This window comes from Bubalus kerabau, chromosome 2 (assembly GCF_029407905.1).
Source record: "Bubalus kerabau isolate K-KA32 ecotype Philippines breed swamp buffalo chromosome 2, PCC_UOA_SB_1v2, whole genome shotgun sequence".
In the NCBI taxonomy this organism is placed as follows: Eukaryota; Metazoa; Chordata; class Mammalia; order Artiodactyla; family Bovidae; genus Bubalus; species Bubalus kerabau.
Window position 1 is genome coordinate 166,352,365 of NC_073625.1, and position 9,460 is coordinate 166,361,824.

Here is a 9,460-nt window from a genome sequence, read left to right on the forward strand (position 1 = left end):
GTAGGAGATGTATTGTGTCTTGTGGACTTCTTATAGTTTTTAACATTAGTTTCCCATTGACGCTCCAGCAAATTCCTACGAATGTAGTGGTTTAAATTAACACAAATTGATTATCACACACTTCTGTAGATCAGAAGCCAAAATCAGTCATTCTGGGTTAAAATTAAAAGTGTTGTCAGGGCTGTATTTTTTCCTGGAGACTCTAGAGAACAATCAATTCTTTGCCTTTTCCAGGTTCTAGAGGCTGCTCACATTCTTTCCATCCTTGTCCCATATCTCATCACCCTCCACATCTGTTTCCATCATTCCATGTTCTTGTCTCTGAATTTGGCCCTTTTGACTCTCATAAGAACTCTTGGGGATTATAATGGGCCATCTGGATATTCTAGGATAATCTCTCCACTTTAAGATTCTTAATTAATCACATCTGTGAAGTTCCCTTCTGCCATATAAGGTAAAATATTCACAGGTTGTGGATATTTTGTGGGGGGCCATTATTCAGTCTACCACATTCTCCAAGTTTATTTTTGTTAGTTTGTGGGGTTTTTTCACAATACAAATTATACATATAAATCATGTAATCATCAATTTTCTGAGACTTGCATCACCAAGGAAGGATTATACTAATTTTTTTCAATTAAATCGTTAGTCAAACAACATTAATTATAATATAGATTACCAAAAAAGTGAAAATTAATATAGTGAAATGTGAAATTTAAGCATTCTTGATTCCTAGGATTACCTAAAAAGGGTACATAGTTTTTCTTTGCCCCCACCTATGTTTTATGTATCTTCCTATTTTTTCTCTGTATATTATTATTTCACAGTTTTAAATATGCTTGCCCATGCTCTGCAAGGACCAAGGCTTAAGAAATCTCAGGCTATTAGACTGGAAAGGGAATCATCTTCTCTGTGACCTTTTGTAATTTATAAGTCCAAATGGACTGAACAACACTGAATAATTAATTCATGCTGTGTTTAAGACCCTATGCTTGCATGTTTTACACCCTAATTATTATGAATTCCTTCCTTGTGCAAATCTTTGATTCCCCAAACTAAATCAGGTTAATATAGACTCATATGCTCCAATTATGGTGATATCTTTCTCTTAACCTTGGCAGAAGGAGCATTACAGTAGGTCAAAAAGTATCTTTGAGTTTCATTGAGAAATTAACCCATAAGGGAATTGTGCTCATGGTTGTAGTGTTAATTAGTTTCACCAAGAACATATTTTGTGGCTTATTTAACATTCAGATGCTCTCTGCATTTAAATAAAAATATATACCCTAATATGCTAAAGCCACTCGAATCTGATTTTTATATAATGATTTTTCTTCCTTGTGAATCAAGTAATTAGCACATTGCACATTTTGACTAATTAAGAAAAAATAACTGTCACCACACCCCAGTGAGTCATGCTGCTGGTGTTTCCCCAGTTACAAAGGTAGAGAAACTGGAAAGTAAGAAATTTTTTCACTAAACACCAAAAAGAGAATGAGATAAGATGACTTCCTAGAATTTGAAATTTGAGATAACCAACCCTTGAAAATACTGTGTCCAGGATCTGTGGGCTAAGCTGAAAAGGATAAGGCAGATGGCTTGAATTAAGACAAACTAAAGCAAATAGTTTAATACATGTATGCTCTGCATAGATTCCCATCACACACTCATGTGTAATATAACTACTAAGATAGGACATTGTGATGGGTGTGTCCACTAGAAGATGTAAATATTATGGATATGATCATTGCACCCATTAGTCTGATCTCATATTAGGAAAAAAAAATTGAAATGGCTTATTCTCTACCTGCTGGCAATAGTGTGTATTTGCTCTCTTTCATCTCCACAGGGATGGGGTGGGGACTTTAAGATATCAAAATGAAGAAAATGGTGTTTTGATCAAGTATCAAAACCTTTACTGAATGTTTTAAAACTCTTTCAAGAACTTTTGTACAAACTACTTATAACTTAAAATGTCTCCCTAAAAGTTTGAAGCAATTTCTCTTGTTGAATCTAGTGCATAAAAACAAGACTTGAATGAAGAATATACAACTGACCTTCTAGATATTTCTTATGAAATTCGAGTGTGAGGGATCGCAATGACCGCTCTTCTTATATGCTTTTTGTTCACCATGTTTGTTTCTCTCTTATGGGTACATTCCTAGAAATGAGACTTTTGAGTCAAAGAGTGTACAATATATGTTCTGATACACATCAACACAGGCTTCTCAGGTGGCTCAGTGGTAAAAATCCCCCTGCCAATGTAGGAGACATGAGTTTGATCCCTGGGTCAGGAAAATCCCATGGAAAAGAGAAAGACAACTCACTCCAGTATTATTCCCTAGAAAATCCTACAGTCCATGGGGTTGCAAAGAGTTGGACGTGACTGAGCAACTGAGCACGCACCCACATATCAACACACTGCCTTCCAGACAGATTGTACAAATTAACATCCCCATCAGTAGTGTATGAAAAGTCAAAGCGTTAGTCACTCAGCTATGATCAGTAGTGTGTAAGAACGCCTATTTCTCTAAGTATTAACAATCCCTTTACTCTCTGCCTGTATAAGAAAAAAAAAATCTCAGTGTTTTAATTTTCATGTATTTGGTTATTAGTAAGTTCTAAGATTTTCTTATGATTTTATGTGTATTTCTCTTTAAGTAATTTTAAACATTGATCATTTTTCTATTGCTGTGATCCCTTCTTTATATTTTTAAAGTGTTTTATATATTATTATGATGCTTATGAACATTTGCCCCCATTGTTTAAAAACAATATTCCTATTTTCTCTTTGTCTGCTATATCTGAATATTAAATATTGTTCATTTATTTTTATTCAGATGTTTTGATTCTATATGGACAAAAGATAGCTCTTTATGTTTTATGATTTGAGGGACATGATTAGAAATAGAATTTACCAAGGGTGTAAGAACACTCAAGCATGCTTTCTTTTTCTACTTATCTATTAATTCTTTTACTGGTGAGATTTGATACAGCCACCTATACATTCCTTTTGAGGTTAGTAAAAAGTGTTTGTTGATATTATCTCTTAATCCATAGAAGAACTTCTTTTCTTCTCAGAGCACCAAGGATTCAGCAAAGGTGCTTTAGAATAAGAATAAAGGGAAAGAAAAAACAAAGAGCTGGACTCTGTTCTCTCAGACACCCTTTCAGTAGCAAGAGCTCTGTTTATACTTTGGGCATTTTTTAAAATATAATTCTATATGAAGAGTTGCTTTACTAAAAATTTTTAAAGTTAAAAACTATTCTTCAAAGAATGATTGACAATAAAACCTTTACATTGAAACATAAATCTTTCCTGATACATGGGCTCTTTGCAAAGGTCTTTTTTGGGAGCATTTTTAAATAGATTTTATTTTGGAGAGCAGTTTTAATTCATAAGAAAATTGAGCAGAAAGAAGAGAAAATTTCCATATACCCCTGCTACTACACATGCATAGCCTCCCCTATTATCAACATCTTCCACTCGAGTGATGCATTTGTTACGACTAATGAACCTGCACTGACACATTATCATCACCCCAAAGTACATACTTTACATTATGGTTCACTCTTGGTATTGCATGTTGTATGTGCTCACTCAGTCGTGTCTGACTCTCTGTGATCCTATGGACTGGGGTACAGACTCCTCTGTCCGTGGTATTTTTCCAGGGAAGAATACTGGAGTGGGTTGTCATTTGCTCCTCCAGGGATCTTCAAACCCATGTTATCTGAGTCTCCTACATTGCAAGCGGACTCTTCACCACTGTGCCAGTCATGTCTGACTCTTTGCCACCCTGTGGACTGTAGCCCATCAGGCTCCTCTGTCCATGGGATTCTCCAGGCAAGAATACTGGAGTGGGTTGCCATTTCCTTCTCCAGGGGATCTTCCCGACCCAGGGATCGAACCCGGGTCTCCTGCATTGCAGGCAGACGCTTTACCCTCTGAGCCACCAAGGAAGCCCTGTATATTCTATGAATATTTGACAACTGTATATTAACATGTATCTTCCTTTGTAGTATCATACAGAATAGTTTTCCTGCTGTAAAAACTTTCTGTGTTTTGCCTATTTATTTCTCACTATAAAGAAGGCTGAGTGCCAAAGAATTGATGCCTTCAAATTGTGGCGCTGGAGAAGATGTTTAAGTGTCTCTTGGACAGCAAGGTCAAACCAGTCAATCCTAAAGGAAATCAACCCTGAATATTTATTGGAAGGATTGATGCTGAAGCTGGAGCTTCAATACTTTGGCCACCTGATGCGAAGAGCCAACTTGTTGAAATAGACCCTAAGGTGGGAAAGATCGAAGGCAAAAGGAGAAGAGAGTGACAGAAATCATTATTAGTATCACTGACTCAATGGACATGAATCTGAGCAAACTCTGGGAGATTGTGAAGGACAGGGAATGCTGGCATGCTGTAGTCCATGGGATCACAAAGAACTGGAGACAACTTAGTGACTGAACAATAACAACACAAAAATAAATGAGCTATCAAGCCAGGAATAGACATGAGAGAAACTTAAGTTCATAAAGGCCTTTTTTTGCAAACTTAGATGTTCATGGCTGCTCATACACTGGCATCTGAACTTGCAAAGAGTGTGAGACATATGTAAGCCTGATAGAGACTCAGCAACCAGCATCTTTAGAAACCTTTCTTTTACCTTACCCTAGCTCATGCATACACACACACACACACACACAAGATCATACTATTTTAAAATGTGGCAGAAGCTACTCAAAAGCATTAGCAGTATTCCTGTAGCTCTTCATAACCTGCTAAGAGCTCTAGAAGGGTAAATATGAAGAAAGATGTCTAGAATTCCTTGGGCTGGTTAATTAATCTGTCTTCTTCGTTAGTAAGTATAATAACACTACCTTAGAAGGTAATTGTAATGATTAAGTGAGATAGTGTAAAGCAGTGATCCCCAACATTTTTGGCACCAAGGACCAGTTTTGTGTAAGTGGAATACAGCTTTCCCACTGACAGGGGTCGGAGGGGTGGGAGGGAAGGATGATTTCAGGATGATTCAAGTGCATTACATTTATTTTGCACTTTATTCCTATTTTATTACATCAGATCCATCTCATATTATCAGGCATTATAACCCGGAGGTTGGAGACCCCTGGTGTAAAGCACTGGCAGAGGACCTGATATATAATATGCTCTACAGAACATGATGGTTCATTCTGATTGCGACCCGCTTTTCTAGCAGTGACTACGTGGGTTGATTTTAGGTCCATATGATCCTCAGGCCTAGTGATCCATGTCCTCTTGAACATTAGAACTCTACACTTTTCTTCCTTATATTCACTAGTCCCTGCCCAAAGTGGCAGTTTTCCAGCACAGTTCTCCAGCACTGGTCCTACAATACCAGTATCTCTGGAGCTACATTTAACCTCAAACTGAAGCATCTCTTTTCTCCCTCAAATTCTAAATCCTTACACGGTGTCCTTTGGAAGTGTGCCACATTTGACAAATTCCAGAGTCGGCATTTTCCTCTAATCTTTCATTGCCATCCTCTTATCTCACTCTTACCTTGTTCCTGTGTCTTCTTTTGCCCCCTATTCATCTGCATGTTGCAAAGTAACCAGAGTGACTTTTCAAAAAGTGACACTGTATCTCTGTGTGGGAAGCTGAGTAAATAACATGCTTTACCTTATAACATGGTGTCATCATTTTGTGGGAAGCCTCACTATTTTATAATGTTACTTTCCCCTTCATGCTTGGTCTCTTATTTTTCTCTCTGCTTCTAATATGTTTGAAACATGTTTTTAATCATCTTAAAATGGGAAATCTATACAAATATATATATTCTTTCTTGGTGGCTCATCTGTAAAGGATCTGTGTGTCAATGTAGGAGATGGGTGTCGGGAGCCGGCGTGAGGAGCTCTGCCCATGGCCAAGGTCATGAGGAAGGAGGCCTGACATATGCAAAGGCGGGATGGAGCCTCAGGAGTCTCCCTGGAAATTTTCAAACATCTACCCCTAAAACCAGAGTCTGTCTACTTTATTGTTTCGTGTTTTCATCTACACCTCTGACTTTACGGGGGGCTGTCCCTCACCACCTCTCTCTGAAAAAGAGTTAACTTACAGCTCCAGTTAATAATAATTCCTGGGCGTGACAGGAGTGTTTCAATCTACAAACTCCTCTGAAGGTTCTCTAGCCTGCCTGACAGGCTTGTCCGGCCACATGTGATTGCTCACAGCCTGCCAACCGTGAGAGGCACGAGATGCTTTAAACCTTCTAAAAACAGGTTCTTTAGAAAAGTTAAAAAACTATTAGTATAGTATAGTAGGCTGATTAGAAATTGTATTGGTGAAGGGTTTTTCATTTTTTGAGCCAATGTTTACTGCTAAATCTCCACATCCCCTGCCCTTATACACATTAATGAATATATAGAAGAAATAAGTATTAACCTTGGATATTAATCACCTTAGACCTTAGGCTAAGCAAATTCTTTCCTTAACTAAAACCCACTACACCCTCACCCTATAGGAATGTAACTTTATCTGGTACCTTGGAAGGTGGCATCTGTTTTAAGAATAATCACCCCTGGAAAAATAAGTGTTCTGGTTGACTGACCACTGTCACAAGGAGAGGGTCATAAATTGTCAGCAGGCCCCCCTGGCCAGAAGATGATATAACACCCCTAAGACCTCTGTATACATTTGTATGAAGCACCTGACTTTAATAAAAGTCAGGACTGCTGACCCTGTGTGACTTTTGTATAACATCTCAGTGTATAAAAACAGACCCTGGACAAATTAAAAATAGGATCAGTTCCTCGGAAGACTGGTCTCCCCATGTTATTCTTTCTCTCACCTTCTGGCTGAATTATCTGGAACGTGGAGGCTCGTCAAGCCTACTAATTATGCCTGGGCTTCTAAGATCTGACCAGGGAGGCCTCAGTGTCTCCTCTCCTTCAGGAGAACGGGAGGATGCCTGCAGCCTACGTAGGTGATGTAAATTCCTTGCCTTGGAATTTTACTAGCTTTCCACGTAAACCAAGTTAGTCAGCCTCTTTTCTCCACTAAATTTTCCTACTGAGCTATCCTCATTCTATTACTCTTTATATCTCTAATTAATATTTAAATAAAGCTATCGTATCCTGATCGCCGAAGCCCTCTCTCCTTCAAATTTCCCTGGATCCACCGGGGCTGGACCCCGGCAGATGGGAGTTCTTTCCCTGGGTCTGGAAGATCCCCTGGAGAAGGAAATGGCAACCCATTCCAGTATTCTTGCCTGGAGAATCCCATGGACAGAGGAGCCTGATGGGCTACAGTCCATGAGGTCTCAAAGAGTCAGACATGACTTAGTGACTCAGTTCAGTTCAGTTGCTCAGTCGTGTCCGACTCTTTGGGACCCCATGAATTACAGCATGCCAGGCCGCCCTATCCATCACCAACTCCCAGAGTTCACTCAAATTCACATCCATCGAGTCGATGATGCCACCCAGCCATCTCATCCTCTGTCATCCCCTTTTCCTCCTGCCCCCAATCCCTCCCAGCATCAGTCTTTTCCAGTGAGTCAACTCTTCGCATGAGGTGGCCAAAGTACTGGAGTTTCACCTTTAGCATCATTCCTTTTAAAGAACACTCAGGACTGATCTCCTTTAGGATGGACTGGTTGGATCTCCTTGCAGTCCAAGGGACTCTCAAGAGTCTTCTCCAACATCACAGTTCAAAAGCATTAATTCTTTGGCGTTCAGCTTTCTTCACAGTCCAACTCTCACATCCATACATGACCACTGGAAAAACCATAGCCTTGACTAGACGGACCTTTGTTGGCAAAGTAATGTCTCTGCTTTTGAATATGCTATCTAGGTTGGTCATAACTTCCCTTCCAAGGAGTAAGAGTCTTTTAATTTCATGGCTAAATAACAACAAATATATATACATGTGTTGTGTGCTAAATTGCTTCAGTTGTGTCCAACTCTGCAACTCTATGGACCATAGCCCACCTGGCTCCTCTGTCCATGTGATCCTTCAGGCAAGAATGCTGGAGTGGATTGCCATGCCCTCCTCCAGGGATATATATATATATATATATATATATTTATCAACCTTACTTTTCATTCAACACTATGTTTTTACTATTGTATGGCATTTCAATACCTACCCCTTCTCTTTCCTTATGTATGCCTCTAGTGACAGAGTGATAGACAACTGTGGTGCCCCCAACTCTTCAGTACTGTAAGCAACGATATAGTGAGCATCCTTGAGCTTCTTCCTTCACAGACAATGCCATCATTCTTCTGGGATGCATGCTCCAAGTGGTGCTGCAGGCCTATAGAACATAATGGTTGGGTTATAATTTCAGTAAATATATTGCTTTTTGGAATTGCTACAACAATCAGTAGCACTCTATACACATCCCAGACTCTTCACATCCTTGCAAACACTTGGTATTTTACTGTTTTCTAATGTTTGCAATAGGGTTTTTACTTTAACTGTGTTTCTCTTTTTACTGAGTTTGAGCCTATCTTCACAGACTTTTTACCCATACAGATTTCTTTTTTGTGTGATTTGCTAATTCATATCTTTTGCCCATTTTTGTATCAGATATTGGTGTTTTCCTTTAAGGAGTTTCCTGTGCATTTCTACATAAGTCTCTTATTGGTTGTAGAAATTATAGCATCTTTTCCACTGAGTCATACATCTGATAATTTCTCTGAGGAATACTTTGGGCACTTTTTGGAGGGGAGAGTGCCACATGGCTTGTAGGATCTTAGTTTCCTGACCAGGGATTAAACCTGTGCCCATGGCAGTGAAAGTGCCACATCCTAACCACTGGACCACCAGGGAATTCCAGAGGGATACTTTTTTGAGTAGAAATTTTCAGTTTGGTAGAGTCAAAACACCCAATTTTCTTTTGGTTGAAACTTATAAGGCTGCTAAGGAATCATTTTCATGCCTAAGACACAAACGTTTACTACATTTCCCCCCCGTTAGATTATTCAGGCACCATTGACACCTGCAAGTCACCTTTGTACATCAGGTGTATAAAATTAGTTTCTTTAACACTGTCTATTAAGCCAGGAGTCAGCAATTTTTTGCAAATGGCCAGAAAGTAAATATCTTGATTTTTGAGACAAAATGGTCCTCAACTCTAATGCAGTAGCACCAAAGCAGCCATAAATAATATATAAATAAAAAGGAGTAGCTGAGTTCCAATAAAAACATTTTTTGCAAAATCAGGCAGAAGGGCTAGATTTGTAGTATGGGCTATAATTTGCATGTAGGCCCTAAATTAAATAATACTTTCTTTGCTCATTTGATTTGTGGTGCTACATATATTTATAAAGCAAGTTCCCAAACCCATCCAACTTTCATTCTCCTACTAGAAGCCATTTGCACATACCTGTTCTGTGCCCTCTTTATCTATTCACCATTTACTTCCGTCTCCTTCATTTGGCTTAAATATTGCTTCCTCGGGAGGCTTTTCTACTGCAACCAAGA

The 9,460-nt window shown here is 38.9% G+C and overlaps 1 non-coding gene across 1 annotated transcript; it reads right to left on the reverse strand.

Annotated features, from left to right (window-relative positions):
- Positions 1-8,733: 8,733 nt before the first annotated feature.
- TRNAE-UUC (transfer RNA glutamic acid (anticodon UUC)) lies at positions 8,734-8,806 on the reverse strand. Its single transcript has one exon. It is a non-coding gene; the product is annotated as a tRNA-Glu (tRNA).
- Between the last annotated feature and the right edge of the window lie 654 nt (positions 8,807-9,460).